Source organism: Paroedura picta, chromosome 16 (assembly GCF_049243985.1).
Source record: "Paroedura picta isolate Pp20150507F chromosome 16, Ppicta_v3.0, whole genome shotgun sequence".
NCBI lineage: Eukaryota > Metazoa > Chordata > Lepidosauria > Squamata > Gekkonidae > Paroedura > Paroedura picta.
In genome coordinates, this window is record NC_135384.1 from 19,627,986 (window position 1) to 19,647,170 (window position 19,185).

General features: G+C 47.8%; 1 protein-coding gene and 1 long non-coding RNA gene across 3 annotated transcripts in view; one reads left to right on the forward strand and one right to left on the reverse strand.

Annotated features, from left to right (window-relative positions):
• The window catches only part of LOC143825916 (G protein-activated inward rectifier potassium channel 1-like), a 50,395-nt gene that overhangs the window by 29,917 nt on the left and 1,293 nt on the right, over nucleotides 1-19,185 (reverse strand). The gene's annotated exons all lie outside the window — the stretch shown is intronic.
• Nucleotides 1,619-18,187, forward strand: LOC143825918 (uncharacterized). Its single transcript, XR_013226994.1, has 3 exons — nucleotides 1,619-1,767; nucleotides 15,553-15,721; nucleotides 17,615-18,187. It is a non-coding gene; the product is annotated as an uncharacterized LOC143825918 (long non-coding RNA).

Genomic DNA, 19,185 nt, shown 5'->3' on the forward strand with positions numbered 1-19,185 from the left:
TTCCCTTTCTTATACTTATCTGACCCTCTTGGATAAGGTGAATGCTGCACACTTGGGGAAAGGTTGCACACTTTGGGAAAGGTTGCAAAGGGCAGGAGGGACAAAGCATAAGGGTCACACTAAAGGAAGGCAGCATTCTGTACCATTTTCCTATGACATCTTTATTGTACAAAAAAAGCCTGAGCAGAGAGGAATATGTAGCTTTGGGAGAGGAGGTGTTGCTTCTTGAGTGGAGAAACTGTCTGAGGGGGAAAGGACTGTGTCTCTGGGCAAAATCTAAATGAATGAAAGAAAAATGTTGTGGGGATATGACAAGATACTGGCAGGGAAAGATATTAGGAAGCTCCTGCTGGCTGAATAGTAGCAAGGTAGCATGAGCTGAGTTCCACCTGGGCCAAGTTTGTTCTTCTCTGCTTGTAGGCTTTAGGATGGCGAGGCCAGAGGTGTAGGCGGAAAGGCAGGAGTCAAAAGGTCCTCTGGGGCCTGTCACTGTGGGAGCCAGCTCAGCAGACCCAGAGGATATGTATTGTCGATGGCTTTGGAATTTTCTGTTGGCCGCTTCAGGGTCCCTTCAGGGAGCCAGAAATGCTCTGATATAAATGGTGCGTAGCTTAGCCCCAAGGAATCACAAAATGGAGGCCCTTCTGAGCTGTGAGTGATGCAAAGGGCAAGTCAAGGAGACAGCAACCAGGAGAAGGAGCCAAAGGGAGAGACAAGAGGCAGTAAGGAATGAGGAAGGGAGCAGTACAAACAGCCATTTGGACAAACAGCTGATGCAGCAACTGTGGGCTGACTTAACATATGTCTGCACACTCTTGACACATTGCTAAGACCAAAAGTGAGATTGCAGCTGCTTTCCTCAGGGAGGACATGGAGAATATGCCTGAAAGTCACACCCTGCAGCCTTTACCCTGACAATTTATTTTGCACAATTCAATCTATTTCTAGTATATTTGTTCTCCAAGGGAAGAACATTTAACAAAGAGCCTTTCAGACCTGGTGACCCCTAAACCATGGCTCTTGTTAGACCTCAGAGTACTGTGTTCAGATTTGGGCGACACAACTGAGGGAGGATGTAGACAAACTGAAGTGTGTCCAGAGGAGGTCAACAAAAATGGTGAGGGGTTTGGAGACCAAGATGAGGAAAGGTTGGGGGAGCTTGGTCTGTTTAGTGTAGAGAGGAGATGACTGAGGGGTGATATGATAGCCATATGTGCTGCGGTGCTGGTCGCCTTGCCCATCCATGATCGCCAGTGCATGCACAACCCTATGACCCCCTTTAGGTTACTGAAGCTGCCGCCAAACCAGCGTTTCTTCCCCTTTGGGTTGCCGAGGCTAAACACAACAAAAAAAGGTTTTTTAGTTATGTTCAAAGTAAGAAAAGGAGTGAGGACATGGTGGGACCACTGCAGGCAGGGGTATATTTTCAAGAAAGTGGGATTCCATGACAATGCAAACCTACCATTGTGAAAATAATCTCCATGCTGCTGCAAAGTGCTGCAGAGCCAACTGTAGCATTTTTTGTCCCTTCTGGGATGCCGTAGGTGGGGGAGGAGCCAGGTCTGGAAGGGCTGACTTCCACATGCGCCTGCCCTGTTTTTGCCAAGCCCACAGCAAGGCAGGGAACATGAGAAGAACCTGCGTTCCCTTGGCAACGGAGGGCCTGCTTCAGGCCAGGCCAGGCCAGGGCTGGGCCGATGTCTCCTGGAAGCAGAGATTAGACCCTACCAGACGAGCGCTGGCCTGGCCTTGAGTCATGAGGAGAAGGTATTATTTCAATTTTAGACACCACAACTGAAGGATATAGACCAGTGGTTCTCAATCCTCCTAATGCCGCGACCCTTTAATCCAGTTCCTCATGTTGTTCCCCAACCATAACATCATGCAAGTGTTCTTTCACAGAAATTACACCAAACTGACCAATGGCGTGAAGATCCATTGTTCATGATTGTATATAAATTGTTTTTTTTCCTGGGGTTTCTCAGTTCAGTTCTGCCTTTTGTCCCACCATGCCGATCTTGCTCTTTTCCGCCGCTCCAGACGAATGCTCTATCTCGATCTACCCCGCGAGGCTGATGTGTGGATGAAAACGAAGAGGAGCGATGTGGGCCACCTTGGGACCCTCTTGGAGAGAAGGGCCCTGCTGTGACCCCTGTGAAAGGGTTGTTCGGCCCCCAAAGGAGTCCCAACCCCCAGGTTGAGAACCACTGCTCTAGGGAGTACTTTCGCCCAAGCTCTTTTGCAACACCCCATCCCTTTAAAGATGTCTCACACTCAGGACCTTCCTGGAGGGATCTCCCCCTGGCTTAGTTACCGGAAGGAAGCGCCAGGCACATTTTCCACCTCAGGCCTTGTGGTGCCCTGAACCAGTCCTGCAACGCTCCCCCCAATCTTCTTCAACCGCACCTCTTCAATAGTTACTCAGGGATGGTGAAGCAGGCCTGAGTGGCAGAGTCCTCCACGAGCAAGCTCCCCCTCTGCAGCCATTCTGTGCTGGGCTGACAGCATGTCACAATGATGCCCATGCGCTCATCTCGTGCTCTCCTTAGGATGAATGGCCACAGCTTCCATTTTAATGCACAGAGGCTCAGTTGTGGGGAGGAGAAAGAGAGGTAGTGCATTGCATCCGGAGACATCCGGAGAGAGGAGCAAAGTGAGCGTCTTCGCAACTTTGAAAAGCACCCAACATCTCCAACATCTTGACTTTGAACTGCCCAGGCCAGTAGAAGGGATAAAATGGATCATTTGTATGGTTGCTGGACTCCAGGGAGATCTCCTGGAATCACACCAGATATCCAGCAGGCAGAGATCCATTCAGCTGGAGAAATGCGGCTGGTGGTTGGGGACCACCGCCCTAGAGCTTGCAACCTTACTTGCTGGCTGGGATTTCAGAAGCCAGAGGAGTTTCTGAGAGAGAAATCCCAGAGCCAGGAGGCAGCATCAGGGGAAGGCCTCTCTGCTCTGTTGTTGGTACTCCAGAGGAGCTGGTTAGCCACTGTGTGAGACAGGATATTGGACTAGCTCAGTGGTTCTCAACCTTCCTAATGCCGTGACCCTTTAATACACTTCCTCATGTTGTGGTGACCCCCAACCATAAAATTATGCAAGTGTTCTTTCACAGAAATTAAACCGAAACTAACCAATGGTGTGATGATCCATTGTTCATGATTGTAGGAGACTGCACTGGACCGGAGGCATTGCTGGAGCAAATGGCAGCTGAGCCCGGGTGCCTACAGGAAGAGCGGCAACAGTGGCAGCGCCCCACCCCCACCCCCTGGCCAAGCTGCTTGCCCTACCGTGACTGCTGTGAAAGGGTCATTTGACCGCCAAAGGAGTCCCGACCCCCAGGTTGAGAACCACTGACATAAACAAACTGGAGCGTGTCCAGAAGAGGGCAACAAATATAATGAGTGGTTTGGAAACCAAGAAATATGAATAAAAGTTGAGGGAGCATGGTCTGTTTAGCCTGGACAGAAGACTAAGAGGTGGTGTGGCAACCTTCTTCAAATACTTGGGCTGTCATATACAGCAGTGGTCCCCAACCTTTTTATCACCGGGGACCACTCAACGCCGGGGACCACTCAATGCCTTTTACTAAGGCCTGGTGGGGGGGGGGTAGTTTACTCCTCTACTCTCAACCACTGCCCTAGCGCTCTCTGATCGCTATGGTAATGTTTAAACATCCCTTCAAAAGAAGATACAGACACCCCACAACAATGAAGGGCTGGGGGGGATGAAGTAAAGGGCCGGGGGGGGGGGGAGAAGGCATCCTTTGGGGCCCACCTCCAGTTAGTCGAAGGACCACATGTGGTCCGCGGCTTCCAGGTTGGGGATCGCTAAGTTAGAGGATAGCGAAGAGTCTTCTGTTGCCCTAGAGGGACAGACCAGAACCCATGGGTTGAAATTAATTGAAAATAATTTTCGGCTAAACTTCTGGAAGCTCCTGACAAGGGAATTCCTGAGTGGAATAGGCTTCCTCGGTAGGTGGTGAGTTCTCCTTCTTTGGAAGTTTTTAAGCAGAGGCTGGAGAGCCATCTGACAGAAATGCTGATTTTCATAGTCCCGTTGGTCAGAGCACACCTGGAGTACTGTGTGCAGTTCTGGAGGCCTCACTTCAAGGTTGGATTGGACGCTTTAGGATGCTTTGGGCTGATCCTGCGTTTGAGCAGGGGGTTGGACTAGATGGCCTGTATGGCCCCTTCGAACTCTATGATTCTATGATTTTGTGAACTGAGACAGATTGTGGGTGGGTGGGCAGAAGTGATTCTTGGCTCTTGTGGCCTTTTCTTGCAGTCTCAGGGATATGCTGATTGCCACTTTGGGGTCTGGAGGTGAATTTCCTCCAGGCCAGACACAAGGGGGGGCATCATCTGGGCATAGAATTGGGGTCACTGTTGGTTTGTCAGGTAGTTGTGAAATTCCCAAGTCCTGCAGGGGGTTGGACTAGATGACCCTGGTGGCCCCTCCCACGTGATTTTTAGTCATGGAACAGAAGCCATGGCAGATTTTTTACTGGACTTATACAATAAATAATGTCCCATTTGACATCATTTAAGCTTTGTTACAAACAACATAAATTAACTGGGTAGGAGGGATCCCAAATCAAAGAGATAGGGAAAAAAGAGACAGAGGCGGTTTCCACTTGAGTGGAGTAAAAAAATGTACTCAACATGGCAGCAGCAACTGGGAACTGCTCCACTGCCGCCATCCCACCAGCACTCCTCCCCCTTTTGTCCCCTGTATGTGTGATAAAATACAGTGTGACAATGATTCTGCCATCTTTCTGTGGCTCCCTTTCCCTTTTCTTGCTCTACTATAATGCTACATCTTGTTTCTGCTGGGAAAGGGACAAAGCCCTTTAAAGGGCTAAAGGGGGGGAAAGTGGGTGGGGGGATAAGAACGTAAGGCCAGTATCTATCTAATCCAGCATTCTGTCACACAGTGGCCAGTGGAGGTCCAACAACAGGGCATAGAGGCCTTCCCCTGATGTTGACTCTTGACACTGAGATTTAAAGGTTGACTTCTTAATGTGGTAGTTCCCTTTAGTCACCAGGACTACTAGCCACAGATCCAGTGCGTGGTGTCACCATTTTGAAGGCCAAGCTTAGCTCCTTTTTCTCTCAGCATTGGCTGCAGGAGCAGAAACCGGATGAACATTTTCATTGCAGCCACCCTGCAATTTCTCCTTCAAGATGGAGGTTCAGAGGCTTGGCATCCTCCAACAGAAGCAGTTCAAACACAAGTTCAAATAAAAACTGAACACTTAGCTACACATATTTTTTCTTTAATTTTCTTTTCCAATGTAAATTTCCAAAATCTTGTCAAAATGTGCACCAGTTGAATCAACATTTTCACCACCGTTTCCTCAGTGACAAGACTATCTTCTATATCAGGGGTAGGCAAACTGTGGCTCTCCAGATGTCCATGGACTACAATTCCCATGAGCCCCTGCCAGCTGGAGGGCCACAGTTTGCCCACCCCTGTTCTAAATAAACTGCAAATCCTGAATGTTGTTCTTTTTGTGGAGATGCACTTTCTGTCAAGTCAACATCGATTGTCTTTATATAGCTGAATACAAATCTCTAAAGAGTAAATACAAAGAATGATTTCTTCAGGGACCTGTTACATAATGGTCTTAGCCTAATACTAGCCCGTGGAGGATTTGCAGTTTGTTTAGAAGACAGTGGTGAAAATGTTGATTCAGTTGGTGCACAGTGTGAAGGCATAAGGGTCAGACAGAGAAGAGAGAAGCGGAAATGCACTTAGAAGCACCTTTTATGCAAATAGCCTCTATTGCTAATTCAAAGAACCAGGAAGTGGGGGGGGGGTGGCAGCAGGGTTCTCCTTGCTTGTTGCAGCACATATGATGTATTACCGTATATACTCGCATATAAGCCGAGCCACATATATGCCGAGGCACCTAATTTTACCACATAATCTGGCCAAATGTAAACCGAGGATGGGAAATGCTCCATCATCACAGGCTCTCCCATCCAGCCTCCTCCTCAACAAATACAGAAAAGTCAAGAGGATGAATAGCTGCTGGTTTTTGTATTCCACTTTCCACCCACAGAAGCCAAAATAGTAGTTTGGACTTCCCAGGGTGTGCTTAAGGCTGAAGTCATAGCCATGGAATAAAATAGACCAGTGCAACATCTGTGGGGAGAGGGTCTGTGGCGTTTGGGGGTCTGTAGTGAAGAGGCCAAGCAGAGGTTTGTTGTCCGTGATGACCGTAAACCAGAAGCTGTAGAAATAGTCATGGAATTTCTTCATTCCAGCAACTATGATAATAGAATCATAGAATCATAGAGTTGGAAGGGGCCATACAGGCCATCTAGTCCAACCTCAACGCAGGATTAGCCCTAAGCATCCTAAAGCATCCAAGAAAAGTGTGTATCCAACCTTTGCTTGAAGACTGCCAGTGAGGGGGAGCTCACCACCTCCTTAGGCAGCCTATTCCACTGCTGAACTACTCTGACTGTGAAAAACTTTTTCCTGATATCTAGCCTATATCGTTGTACTTGAAGTTTAAACCCATTACTGCGTGTCCTCTCCTCTGCAGCCAGCAGAAACAGCATCCTGCCCTCCTCCAAGTGACAACCTTTCAAATACTTAAAGAGGGCTATCATGTCCCCTCTCAACCTCCTTTTCTCCAGGCTGAACATTCCCAAGTCCCTCAACCTATCTTCATAGGGCTTGGTCCCTTGGCCCCAGATCATCTTCGTCGCTCTCCTCTGTACCCTTTCAATTTTATCGACGTCCTTCTTGAAGTGAGGCCTCCAGAACTGCACACAGTACTCCAGGTGTGGCCTGACCAGTGCCGTATACAATGGGACTATGACATCTTGTGATTTTGATGTGATGCCCCTGTTGATACAGCCCAAAATGGCATTTGCCTTTTTTACCGCTGCATCACACTGCCTGCTCATGTTTAGTTTACAATCCACAAGTACCCCAAGGTCTCGTTCACACTTTACAATCCACAAGTACCCCAAGGTCTCGTTCACCAAGGATGATGAGCACATCCTTGTTGATTTGCAGGTAGCTGCACTCAGCAACAGACAAGGTCCAGGAATATAAAGACACGGGAGCCTTTTGCCCGTCTGGTAGGAGGTGGCTCAGGATGCCGCCTATGTTGGGAGGTGTCGCATGAAAGGGCAACTGGCTGAATCTTGTCAGTGCGCCAGCACACTGTCTGAGGTGATGAGGCATTTGACAGCCTTGAAAGCAGACTGTTGCATGGGCCTCCAGACCCAGGGCGTCTTCTTATCCAGGAGCCGATGCAACTCCAGAACTGCACACAGTACTCCAGGTGTGGTCTGACCAGTGCCGTATACAATGGGACTATGACATCTTGTGATTTTGATGTGATGCCTCTGTTGATACAGCCCAAAATGGCATTCGCCTTTTTTACCGCTGCATCATACTGCCTGCTCATGTTTAGTTTACAATCCACAAGTACCCCAAGGTCTTGTTCACACACAGTGTTACCAAGAAGCATACCCCCCATCCAGTAGGCGTGCTTTTCATTTTTCTGACCCAGATGCAGAACTTTACACTTATCCTTATTCAATTGCATCTTGTTCTCATTTGCCCATTTTTCCATTGTGTTCAGATCTCGTTGAACTCTGTCTCTATCTTCTGGAGTATTTGCCAGTCCTCCCAATTTGGTGTCATCTGCAAACTTGATGAGTAGTCCCTCTACCCCCTCTCCTGGTGAAGAGTCGGCACTGGATATGCTTGTCCTGGGGGCCGCAGACAAGGTGATTCTGTAGAACCTCCTCAAGATTGGTAAACTGGCAATCTTGAGCAAGGTAGTGGGAGGTTTCAATGAAGTTGGCAACGGACTTGCCCTCTTGTTGGATGTGTTGGTAGAATGCATGGTGGCAGACAATCTCTCCTGCAGGCGCCAGATAATTTCTTCCAGTTCTGCAGTGTCTACATTGTCTGGAAAAATGAGGTCTTGTGCAGAGTCGTAAGTGGCAGGCCCGCACAAAATCAGGAACACCGACCATTTCCTGGCCCCATTGGTGATACTGTTGGCCACGAGGTAGTGGCAGAAGCACCTCTTGTAGGATGGCCAATGGGTAGGGTGGCTGAGATTGAAGGACACAATTTGGCCCAAGGTAGCTCCAGGCAGCACGTTCAGCAGTCAGACAGTCCCTTCCCTGGAAGTCGGGCACCGAATGAACGGTGGGTTCTACCGGCGATTTGTCCCTCCTTGGCAGCAGGGTCCCTCTCTGGTGATTTCACCTGGCGGTTTGTCCCTCCTTGGAGGCAGAGCTCTCCATCAGTGATTGTGGCGATCATGTACCACGATTCCCTACCTAGCATTGTGATCCCATCTTCCTCACCAGTGTAAAATATGTGGGCTCATAGGAAGAATGCCAGGCTACTGGGTAAATGAAATGCTCTTTATTGGTGATCTCAGCAGTGAGTACATGTTGCAGCAGGCAACAACAGGACTGAGACACCCTTCAGAAACCCCTCACTTACATACACAAAGCAGGTGATAGGTCTCCCCGCCCAGATTGGCATAGATTGGTTTAAACTGTTTGGCGAGATTAGCATTGATCAAACTGATTGGTCAGTTACATTTCTGCCTCAGACCTCAGACCTCAAGCTCAGTCCTTGGCAGATCCACATAGACAGCATCCCCCCAACGAGAGGCATGCCGAAGATGTATCCCCCCCCCCACGTTTACCATGCAATGGTACTGTCTTTTCATTCCCCTGCATACCCCAGCTGCAAAAAGAAATGACGGGACGAGGGAGATCATCCTTGAGCAAAGCTATTGGGGGAAACTGTGTCTGGGAAAAAACACGCCTGGCTCACAGGAGGGGGTCCTCTGAAGGGGAGGAAAACTGCAGGAGCCGGCAGCATGATAAGCCTTATCTCCCCGCATAGCTTGGCAGAGAAATGCAGTCGAGGCTTTGGCTTTGCTAATCAGGTGTGGGAGAGAAGCAGCGAGGCGAGGCAGGGTGGTGACTGAGGTGCTGACTAGGGGTGCACGTGTGAGCACACAGCAACGTGTCCTTCCACGGATACTGGGGAGGAGGGCGACTCAAGAGGAAAGCCAGGGTTGTTCTCCGTCGGGGTTTCTGCAAGGGGAGGGATGAGGATGAGGCAGCCAGGGGATGTTCTGTTCTGCATCTGGGTGGGCATCTAAATATGTACCAGCCACAAGTAGACAGGCCCACTGACTGCAGACTTGAACCACTGGCCAGGCTAGTCCACCCTTCTGGTTGGCTTTTCTGATGTTGTAAGTGGGAGGGACCCCTACTCCAGGTTTCTGGCCTTCCCTTCCAATTTGTAGAACTGGAGATACCCTAATGGGCTGAGCAGCAGCCTGGAGATCCCAAGCTAGCCGGCTCTTGGAAGCTAAGCAGGGTTGGCTGTGGTTAATATTTGGACGAGGGACCCCCTAGAAATACTGGCATTGTTTCCCATGGGCAGGCAGTGGCAAACGAGCTTTGAATGTCACATGTCCTGATAATGTTAGAATATGCAAGATCTGCGGTGTGCATGAATCAGCATGGGATGAGATGTCTATTTAGCATGGCTAGATGAGATACTTTCCTCCAGTGTCCTGATTGGCTCATTGGAGACTTCCTGCTCCATGCGTGGCCAAAAACACGCATGCGCCACACTTTTGCGCATGTACACATGCGCACAAGTGCTACACATGCGTGTTTTTGGATGCGCATGGCGCATTACGCGGCTGTGTATGCGCGGCATGAGCGGCCGTGCAATCGCCCTACCTGCTGCCGCTGGTCCCCAGCCTGAAAAAGATTGGGGACCACTACCCTAAGGGGCCACCAGAGGTCAGCTGGGACTTGATGGCAAAAACAAATCAAGAATGCCCAGCTAGACCTGAGGGTGTTGCCCCCTGGCTCTCCTGGGCCTTTCTTTAAACAGATGTGTTAGAGAGGTTTCTCAGTGGAACAGGCTTCCTTAGGAGGTGGAGGGTTCCTCATCTTTGGAAAACCATCTTCAAGTATTTAAAAAGCTGCCATATAGAGGATGGAGCAGACTTGTTCTCTCTTGCCCCAGAGGGATGGACCAGAACCAATGGGATGAAATTAATTTTTAAAAATTCCATCTAAACATCTGGAAGAAGTTTCTGACAGAGCGGTTTCTCAGTGGAACAGGCTTCCTCGGGAGGTGGTGGGTTCTCAGAGGCTGGATAGCCATCTGACGGAGATGCTGATTCTGTGAAGGCTCAAGGGGGTGGCAGGTTACAGTGGATGAGTGATAGGGTTCTGTGTGTCCTGCATAGTGCCGGGGGTTGGACTAGATGACCCAGGAAGTCCCTTCCAACTCTGTCATTCTATGATTCTATGTTATGATACTACATGTGTACAAGATTAAGGAGTATTCCTGTGTATAATGCAGCCAACATATTTAAAAATTCCATCTAAACATCTGGAAGAAGTTTCTGACAGAGCGGTTTCTCAGTGGAACAGGCTTCCTCGGGAGGTGGTGGGTTCTCAGAGGCTGGATAGCTATCTGACGGAGAGGCTGATTCTGTGTAAGTTCAAGGGCTTGGCAGGTTACAGTGGATGAGCGATAGGGTTGTGAGCGTCCTGCATAGTGCAGGGGGTTGGACTAGATGACCCAAGAGGTCCCTTCCAACTCTATGGTTCTATGATTCTAAGGATGAGAAATAAACTTCTGGAAATGCTGTTGTCATGAAAAAAAAATCCCGGTATGCTATACTTAGCAAACCAAACCTTATTTTATTGCTTGAACACTAAATGCATCATCTGTAACTTAATAATTAGTATATAAAATTAAGACTTTTATGAAATTTAAAAGTATAAATGCTTGTCTTCAAGTAAAATTGCAAGGGTACTGTACTGGAGACAGTTGCAGACTACGGCACCCCGTGCAACCTTAGCACATGAATCTTAGTTTATAGCTTAACTGTGAGGTATGACAAAATTAAACGTTGGAAACAGAAATAAAGTATTTGGGCAGAAACATAAGCTCACACAATAGTTCTAGTGGCACATTTGAATAGTCAGTTAAATTTTATGACACTGAATAATTATTATCAGATACTCATTATAGAATTTTAATTGTGGACAAAATGAATCACAATTGGAAGCAGAAATGGAGTACAAGATCCTTTCTATATTATTTGCCATTACTGTATATAGAATGTCAGACCATGAAAAGAATGGATTTGTTTGAAATATGTTGGAAGAGAATTTTATGGATACTATAGATTGCCCAAAATACAAAGACGTTTGTTATAGATCAAAGTCAACCATGAGTTCTCTCTAGAAGGTATAATGGTTAATCGGAGGCTGTCATACTTTGGTCACTTAATGAGAAGACGAGAGTTACTGGAAGAGACAGTAATGCTCGGAAAAAAGGTAGTAGGAAAAGAGGAAGATCCAGCATGAGATGGATTGACTCAATCTAGGAAGCCACAGACCTCAGCTTGCATGACCTGAGCAAGGCTATTAACAACAGGACATTTTGAAGGTCTGTAATCCATAGTTTCCATAAATTAGGAATGACCTGTTAGCACAAAATATGCACACGATTGAAAATATGTTGGCTGCATTATACACAGGAATACTCCTTAATCTTGTACATATGTGGTATCAAATCATAGAATCATAGAATGACAGAGTTGGATGGGACCTCCTGGGTCATCTAGTCCAACCCCCGGCACTATGCAGGACACACAGAACCCTATCACTCATCCACTGTAACCTGCCACCCCCTTGAGCCTTCACAGAATCAGCCTCTCTGTCAGATAGCTATCCGGCCTCTGTTTAAAAATTCCCAAAGATGGAGAACCCACCACCTCCCGAGGAAGCCTGTTTCACTGAGAAACCATTCTAACTGTCAGGAACTTCCAGATGTTTAGATGGAATTTCTTTTGAATTAATTTCATCCCATTGATTCTGGTCTGTCCCCCCAGGGCAAGAGAGAATAACTGCCCCATCGTCTATATGGCACCCTTTTAAATACTTGAAGATGGTTATCAGATCCCCTCTCAGTCGTCTCCTCTGCAGGCTAAACAGACCAAGCTCCCCCAACCTTTCCTCATACGTCTTGGTCCCCAAACCCCTCACCATCCTCTGGACTCGCTCCAGTTTTCTATATCCCTCTTCAACTGGGGTGCCCAAAACTGAACACAGCACTCAAATGAGACATAGAGTCATAGAGCTGGAAGGGACCATACAGGCCATCTAGTCCAACCCCCTGCTCAACGCAGGATCAGCCCTAAGCATCCTAAAGCATCCAAGAAAAGCATGTATTCAACCTTTGCTTAAAGACTGCCAGTGAGGGGGAGTTCACCACCTCCTTAGGCAGCCTATTCCACTGCTGAACTACTCTGACTGTGAAATTTTTTTTCCTGATATCTAGCCTATATCGTTGTACTTGTAGTTTAAACCCATTACTGCGTGTCCTCTCCTCTGCAGCCAACAGAAACAGCATCCTGCCCTCCTCCAAGTGACAACCTTTCAAATACTTAAAGAGGGCTATCATGTCCCCTCTCAACCTCCTTTCATTCTCCAGGCTGAACATTCCCAAGTCCCACAACCTATCTTCATAGGGCTTGGTCCCTTGGCCCCAGATCATCCTCATCGCTCTCCTCTGTACCCTTTCAATTTTATCTACGTCCTTCTTGAAGTGAGGCCTCCAGAACTGCACACAGTACTCCAGGTGTGGTCTGACCAGTGCTGTATACAATGGGACTATGACATCTTGTGATTTTGATGTGGGACCATGGTGATAATATGTCCTGGAAGAATTGGTATAAGTTTGTGTGCTGGCATCCTGCAGCCAACTTATACCTTGATTTGTCACTGGACTCAAACTCTGTTCTGCTGCTTCAGACCAATGCAGGCACCCACTTAAATGTTATCTGCATGCCAACAGAGAATAGCTATATGTCATTTAAAGTGAAATGAGTGCAAATTTGTCAGGTGGTTGAGAAGACAAGTTTTCTTTACTAATACAGAAGCTAGAAACCTGACATAAAAAAACCGAGATAACAGAAGAGGTTGCCAAATCAAGGCTGCAGCCAACTGCAGCAGTTCTGCTGCTGTAAGCCAATGTGGCTGGCCTGGTTTATGACCTTGGAGGAAGGCCTGCAAAGGTGCCCAGAGGAAGGCAGTGTGACTCCCAGGTGCCTTTCTGCGGGTGTGACTTGACAAAAGTCAGAGCTCTGCGGTCCAGCCAGGCTGCGCCTTTGATAGTCAAAGTGCTCGGGTTGGATCTGGGCCCATGTCAGAGAACAGCTTGTACCACGGATACAGGAACTTGTGAAGACATGGCGGAGAGAGGCAGGCAACAGCTTGCAGCACTTCCTACTCTGTAGCTGGGCTACAGCAGGGAAAGAGCTCTTGCCAAGAGGAACAAGGAATGGCTGGCTACCCATCCCCCCCAAATGTCAACCCCCTTCCAGCATGAATGGACTTCAGAACCATCAAAAACAGACCTGCAGAGTGTAGCCAGTACAGTCAGACTAGGGTCTGAGGAACCCCGGTTTGAAGCTGCACTCTGCCATGGAGGCTCAGTAGAGGACTGCACGGGCCAGTTGCGCACTCTCTCTCTCTCAGCGTAATCTACCTAACAAGGTTGTTGTGAGGATTAAAAGGAGGAGGAGGATGTAAGTTGCTCCGCATCCCCTCTGGGAACAAATCCAGGGTATAAATAAACATGGTAATAAAACCAGCTTTGGTTTTGGTATAGTTGAATAAATAAATGCTGCAGAGAATTGCTCATGCTGAAAATGGGTTGAGAGAGACCTCATGGAAGTCCATGTAAAGTCCAAGTCCATGTAAAGTCCAAGCATTTGCTTGGTGGGTTTCTTGAGAAGGGACACTGCAATGAACAAGATCAGTGATATTTCAGAGGGGTCCCCTTAGAGTACTTTTAAACATCTGAACTGAAGGAATGAGAACACCAATAGCATGTTCATAACACAGCCATTTTCAAAAACCTGAGGCTGAATTTCAGTCTTCTGTGCATCCAGCTGACCTGCTTCTAACGGACGTACAGAAGAAGAAGGGTTTCAGTCCTGATGGGTCTGTCACTGAGTTTAATAAATGGAAACAATTGCTCCAATAAAGGATTTTATGACGTGAGCATGAATGGAGACTGCCAGTACACATGCAATTTAGAGGAAAATGCGCAGTTCCTTCTGCTTATATCCTGACCTTCTTCCCAAAAGCTGAGGGCTGGTGTACACAAAGGAGGTTATCTGATATTTTCCCCTCAAACCACCTATGAGCTAAGTTAGGCTGAGAGAAAAAGTGTCCTGCTGGCCCAAAGTCACCCTAGTTAGCTTCACAGGGCTGTTTCCACGTGGCAACTGTCCTCCATGGAAGTCTCATGGCCACAGCCGACACCTTTGCGATGGAACAGCTCTTGGGGCAGTATGTGGTTGGCTTAATTCAGCCCCCGCCCCTATAGCTGACACTCTGTAGTACTTCACCACTGGAGAGAGGTTAGGAGTCCATGATTGCTGTAGTAATATAAAGTCACTGCCAACTCACAGCGACTCCCCATGGAGGTTTCAAGGCAGGAGTTGTCCAGAGATGGTTTGCCGTTGCTTATCTCTTTGTAGCCATCTGGAACTTCCCATCCAAATACTAACCGGGACTGACCTAGCTCAGCTTCTGAGGTCGGATGAGATTAGACTCGGCTGGGCTATGCAGGTCAGAGCAATTACCATTAAAAAAAAACCCTGAAAAAACCCTCTGGCACAGGGGTAGTCAAACTGCGGCCCTCCAGATGTCCATGAACTACAATTCCCAGGAGCCCCTGCCAGCATTCGCTGTGTAGTCCATGGACATCTGGAGGGCCGCAGTTTGACTACCCAATGAGAAGGGGGAAGAGGCAACAGTCCCAGCAGTGAAGCTGAGGCAAAGAAAATGGCAGCAATATCTGCTGCACCTGCATTCTCCTATCCACACAGTGTGCAAATGTGCTTCCCAAAAGACTGCATCAAACTGGGTTTGGGAAAGGTCAGAGTGCAACCGGAGAACACCTGGAATAGGGGATGACGTCATGAGTGTGCTGACCCTCTCTATTCCTATCAGAATGGGACATAACCCGTGGCCATTCCAGGTCACGTCCAGTGCTCTAGCCACTACATCACCTGGGATCTTATTCTACTGACAACAGTTTGGAAGGGCCATATTCTTAAGAAAAATAGATGAAAAGGGAAAGAATTCCAACATCTAGAAACGTGTGTACTGCCAGGTCTATAAAATGATGGAAAAGAGAACTTTGCACATCCACTGAGAAATACTTGTAGTCACATTTGAAAGAATCAAGCAGTCTTTCCTACATGAGGAATCCTACGCCAGTGTTATTTCTTGAGGGCAAAGAAGTTTACAGGATCCAGATTTAATTTTTTTAATGGAATTTGTACACATGTAAGGAAGATGTCCATAAACCAGTGTGTCCTGATGATCTGAGTCATGATAAATTGCCATCTTGGATACTTCACAGGTACTGTTATATTCATTTATGTAAAGGCAGCAGTTATGGGCTTAATTCTGTATTTATTTGTTGCAGCAGAAATACGATTGGCAGGAAACTGGAAGGAGAAAAATTCCTCAGAATCTGAAGTATTGGAAAAGATTGTGGGTTATGTTAACCGGCCAGAATCTTTACTGCTGTGGTCATTCCAAATAGCATTGACTGGCTTCCCAGAAAGAAGAGTCTTTTGGATTATTTTGAGAAGGTGATCCTCATAGAACAGTGGTTCCCAAACTGTTTTGGGCTGCTGCCTCCTTGGCTCCCAAGCCACATCCCTAGTGCCCTCCCCCCGTAGGAACACACATGTCTTTCCTGGTGTTAGGTCTACTGCAAATTCAAAACACACTATATTGCATATGCTTCATTTTTGGTTGTTGCGCAGCGCCCATATTTCAGTCTGGAAATAAAGTTATTTGTAAAAGCCACTTTGGGTCCTCATTGGGGAGAAAGACAGATGGGGAAAGAAAGAGCAAGTGAGAGAGAGAAAAGCAACCAATGGAAAACACCATGGCCAGGAGCAAGCCAGAGAAGGCTTTTCCAGCCTCCCAAAAATGGAGACTTTTGGGGAGGGGTTGCCAAACTTGGATTAAGAAATTCCTGAAGATCTGGAGTGGAGCCTGGGAAGGACAGAGTCTGAGGAGGGGGGCAAGGAGCTCAGCAAGAACATGATCCCACCCAGCTCACTTTCTGAAGCTGTGCTTCAGGGAGCCAAATACTGTGATGGGAGGCCCCGAGGAGTCCAGGGTTGCTACTACCCAGAGGCAGGCAATGGCAAGCCATCCTGGAATGTCTCTCAGTGGGAACATGCAGCTGCAGCAGGAAGAGTCAGACTGCTGCCCTGCTACTGCTGCAAAATTCCTCACCACCCCACGGATTCTTCCACACCCCCCCTGGGGGGTGTAACACCCACTTTGGAAATCCCCATCACAGAGTAACCATCAGCAATCTGTCTCTTTTCCTTGCCACATAGCATGATATAGGAATGGGTTAAAATGGACCTCAGTCTCCTGCCAGGTCCTCAAAAAGTTGCAAAAGAAATAGAGGGTAAGAGCCGGATAACTCTTCCGATGTATCAGACCCAAACAGCTGGGTGCCCTCAGAAAATGTGCAAGGAGGGCAACATTAGTTGCCATCACTGGATTGCAGGATCTGGGAGGCATCCTGTATATGAATGTGGGAATTCCATATTGAGCTAGCAGGGCCCAAAGGTGCACCTTTATGAATTCATCTGGACCTTTAACAAGCTGTGGTGACCATTGCAGCATCTGTCCGTGTCAATGCATTTTATGAGTGAATTATGTTTCACACAAAGCAGAGAAAAACCAGACAACCTGACACCTCTTACTTTTCAAGCTTTCTACTTCTTGTTGAGAGCAAGTGTAATCTAGACCAGTGGTCCCCAACCTTTTTATTACTGGGGACTGGTCAACGCTTGACAATTTTACTGTGGCCGGGGGGGGTAATCTTTTTCCGAGGGACATCGCTGCTGCATGAGTTCCTGCTCCACTTACTTTCCGTGCAGCCGCCCCTGACTTCCCACCACCCCCTGGGGGGTGCTACCAGCAGCAGCTGTGCAGTGCCACACTGAGGGGGAGCCCCAGCCATGGCAGCCGCCGGAGAACAACAAGGGTGAGCCAGTGGCAGGGCAGCCCCCAGGGCAGCAGCCAGGGAGGAGCCATGGCCTGGTACCAACTGATCTACGGACTGTTACCGGTCTCTGGACCGGGGGTTAGGGACAGCTGATCTAGGCTACTGGAAAGTAAATCCCATTTGATTCAATTGGGTCTTACATCCAGCAAAGTGCTCTTAGGAGTGCAGCCTGTACTCTCTCTTCATATTCTTCCTTCCTGGCTTAACTTCAGCCAGGAGGACATGGTCTGCCCAGCCCCCATTTTCATGACAGGGCGGCACCTGTGCCATATGAAAGAATGGCAGTGAACAGGGTGCTTCTGAGCATGTGCTATATACTTTCCATCCCCAGTAGCAGCTGGAAGAAACCACTTCCGTTATCTTTGAAAATGACCACCACCGAACTTGTGTGGTTTTGTTTTTCCTGACTGGCTGTTTACTAGACTTGTTTATCCTTGTTGCTTTGCAGATATTGGATCCAGGGGGAACTGGTGTGTGCAGCTGCGGGTGACATTTTTTCCAGAGGAACAGATGGTCAGCAATGTCGGCTCTGAGAGTATAAACCGTGGGCTGAGGAGGAGAAGGAAGGCCTGACCATCAGCCCCAACAGGTGGAAGGCATGGCCCATAGTACTGACTAAAAGACAGCTGTGGTGCAGCATGGGCGTTTCAATAGCTGAACTTGCTTGCGGTTTGGCAGGGGGATTTCAAGGAGGGGGTGGGCTCAAAGCTATGCCTGGGGAAATCAGTGCTTTTTCTCAGAACCAACAGAAACCCCTGCAGCTTTCTAATGCAGCTCAGCTGCCTGAGCATCTCTTTGAACGAAACAGACAGGAGTGCCAGGGCTCCTTCAAGAGCAACGTGGCTTTTAATGCATCTGCCATCAGCCATTCTTTGCCTCAGACAAAGTGGAGCTATGGTCTTCTTCTGGAATAAAGTTTTTATTCATCTTGAAGGGGCCACAATACAGTCGTCTGTTTTTGCTGCAACGGAGAAACACCTGTTTGCCCTGCTGGATTTATTCCATGTGTGTCACGAACTGTGTGAATGGTTACAATCTAACTTGTATCCCAAGAGTTGCGGTGAAGTTCACCTAGGGGCCCGATTTGAAACAAACAGCCTCCTGAAGCTGGCCTCGCCCTCTTTTAAATACCTGGCCCTGCTTGAAGCCTACAGGGAGAAATTGGGTCAAGGCCAAACTAAATATTTGGATGGAGATCCACAACTGGATCTTGCCAGGGTGTCCTCCCTCCAGCAGTTACAGGGGGCAACAATTCAGATGGCCACAGCTCTTGGGGAAACCAGAAGGAGTTTAACCCTTCAACCCCTGCATAGATTCACTAGAACTCTGCCCCCTTCTGTTATCAGGAGTGGAAAAGGAGCAAGGTGCCTATCTTTTCTCACTCCCTACGCTAATAGCAGCTTGGCAAGTGTTGTAATCAGAGAAAACACATAAGGGTTAACCCTTTGTGCCCCGGCACCAATCTGAGTCACAGCCCAATTAAATAGAAATGTTAGCATGATTACATGTGTTGTATTAATACCCGGAAGGCCCCAGTTTGAATTCCCACTTGTTACATGGAAACTCACTGGGAGGTCTTGGGCTAGTCACACTCTCTCAGTCTAACCTACCTCACAGGGTTGTAAGGATAACATGGGTCCCCATTAGAGAGAAGATGCAGTATGAGTGAACCAAATAAGTAAATACTTCACTTTTTGCCCCCCTTTCAAAAACCCAGATGGGTGAATTTCTGCTCTCTCCATGATATGGCTCTGTGGTGCAGGCTGAGGATATTCAACGGTGATGGGAAAGTGCTCTGCTTGAGTCTAAAGCTGCATATTCTTCCCCTGATTAGGCCATGCACATTTGAAAGATCCTCAAATTCTAATTCACATAACCTTGCACTCATTTTAGGTGGGTATTTAATATAACTCACTGATACTAAAAAGACCACTTGATGAGGTGGCAGTTGTTCACCACTTGATCCAGTATGTGTTTCCCTGGAAGTAATTATCAATGAAATCACTATGCCAATAAAGG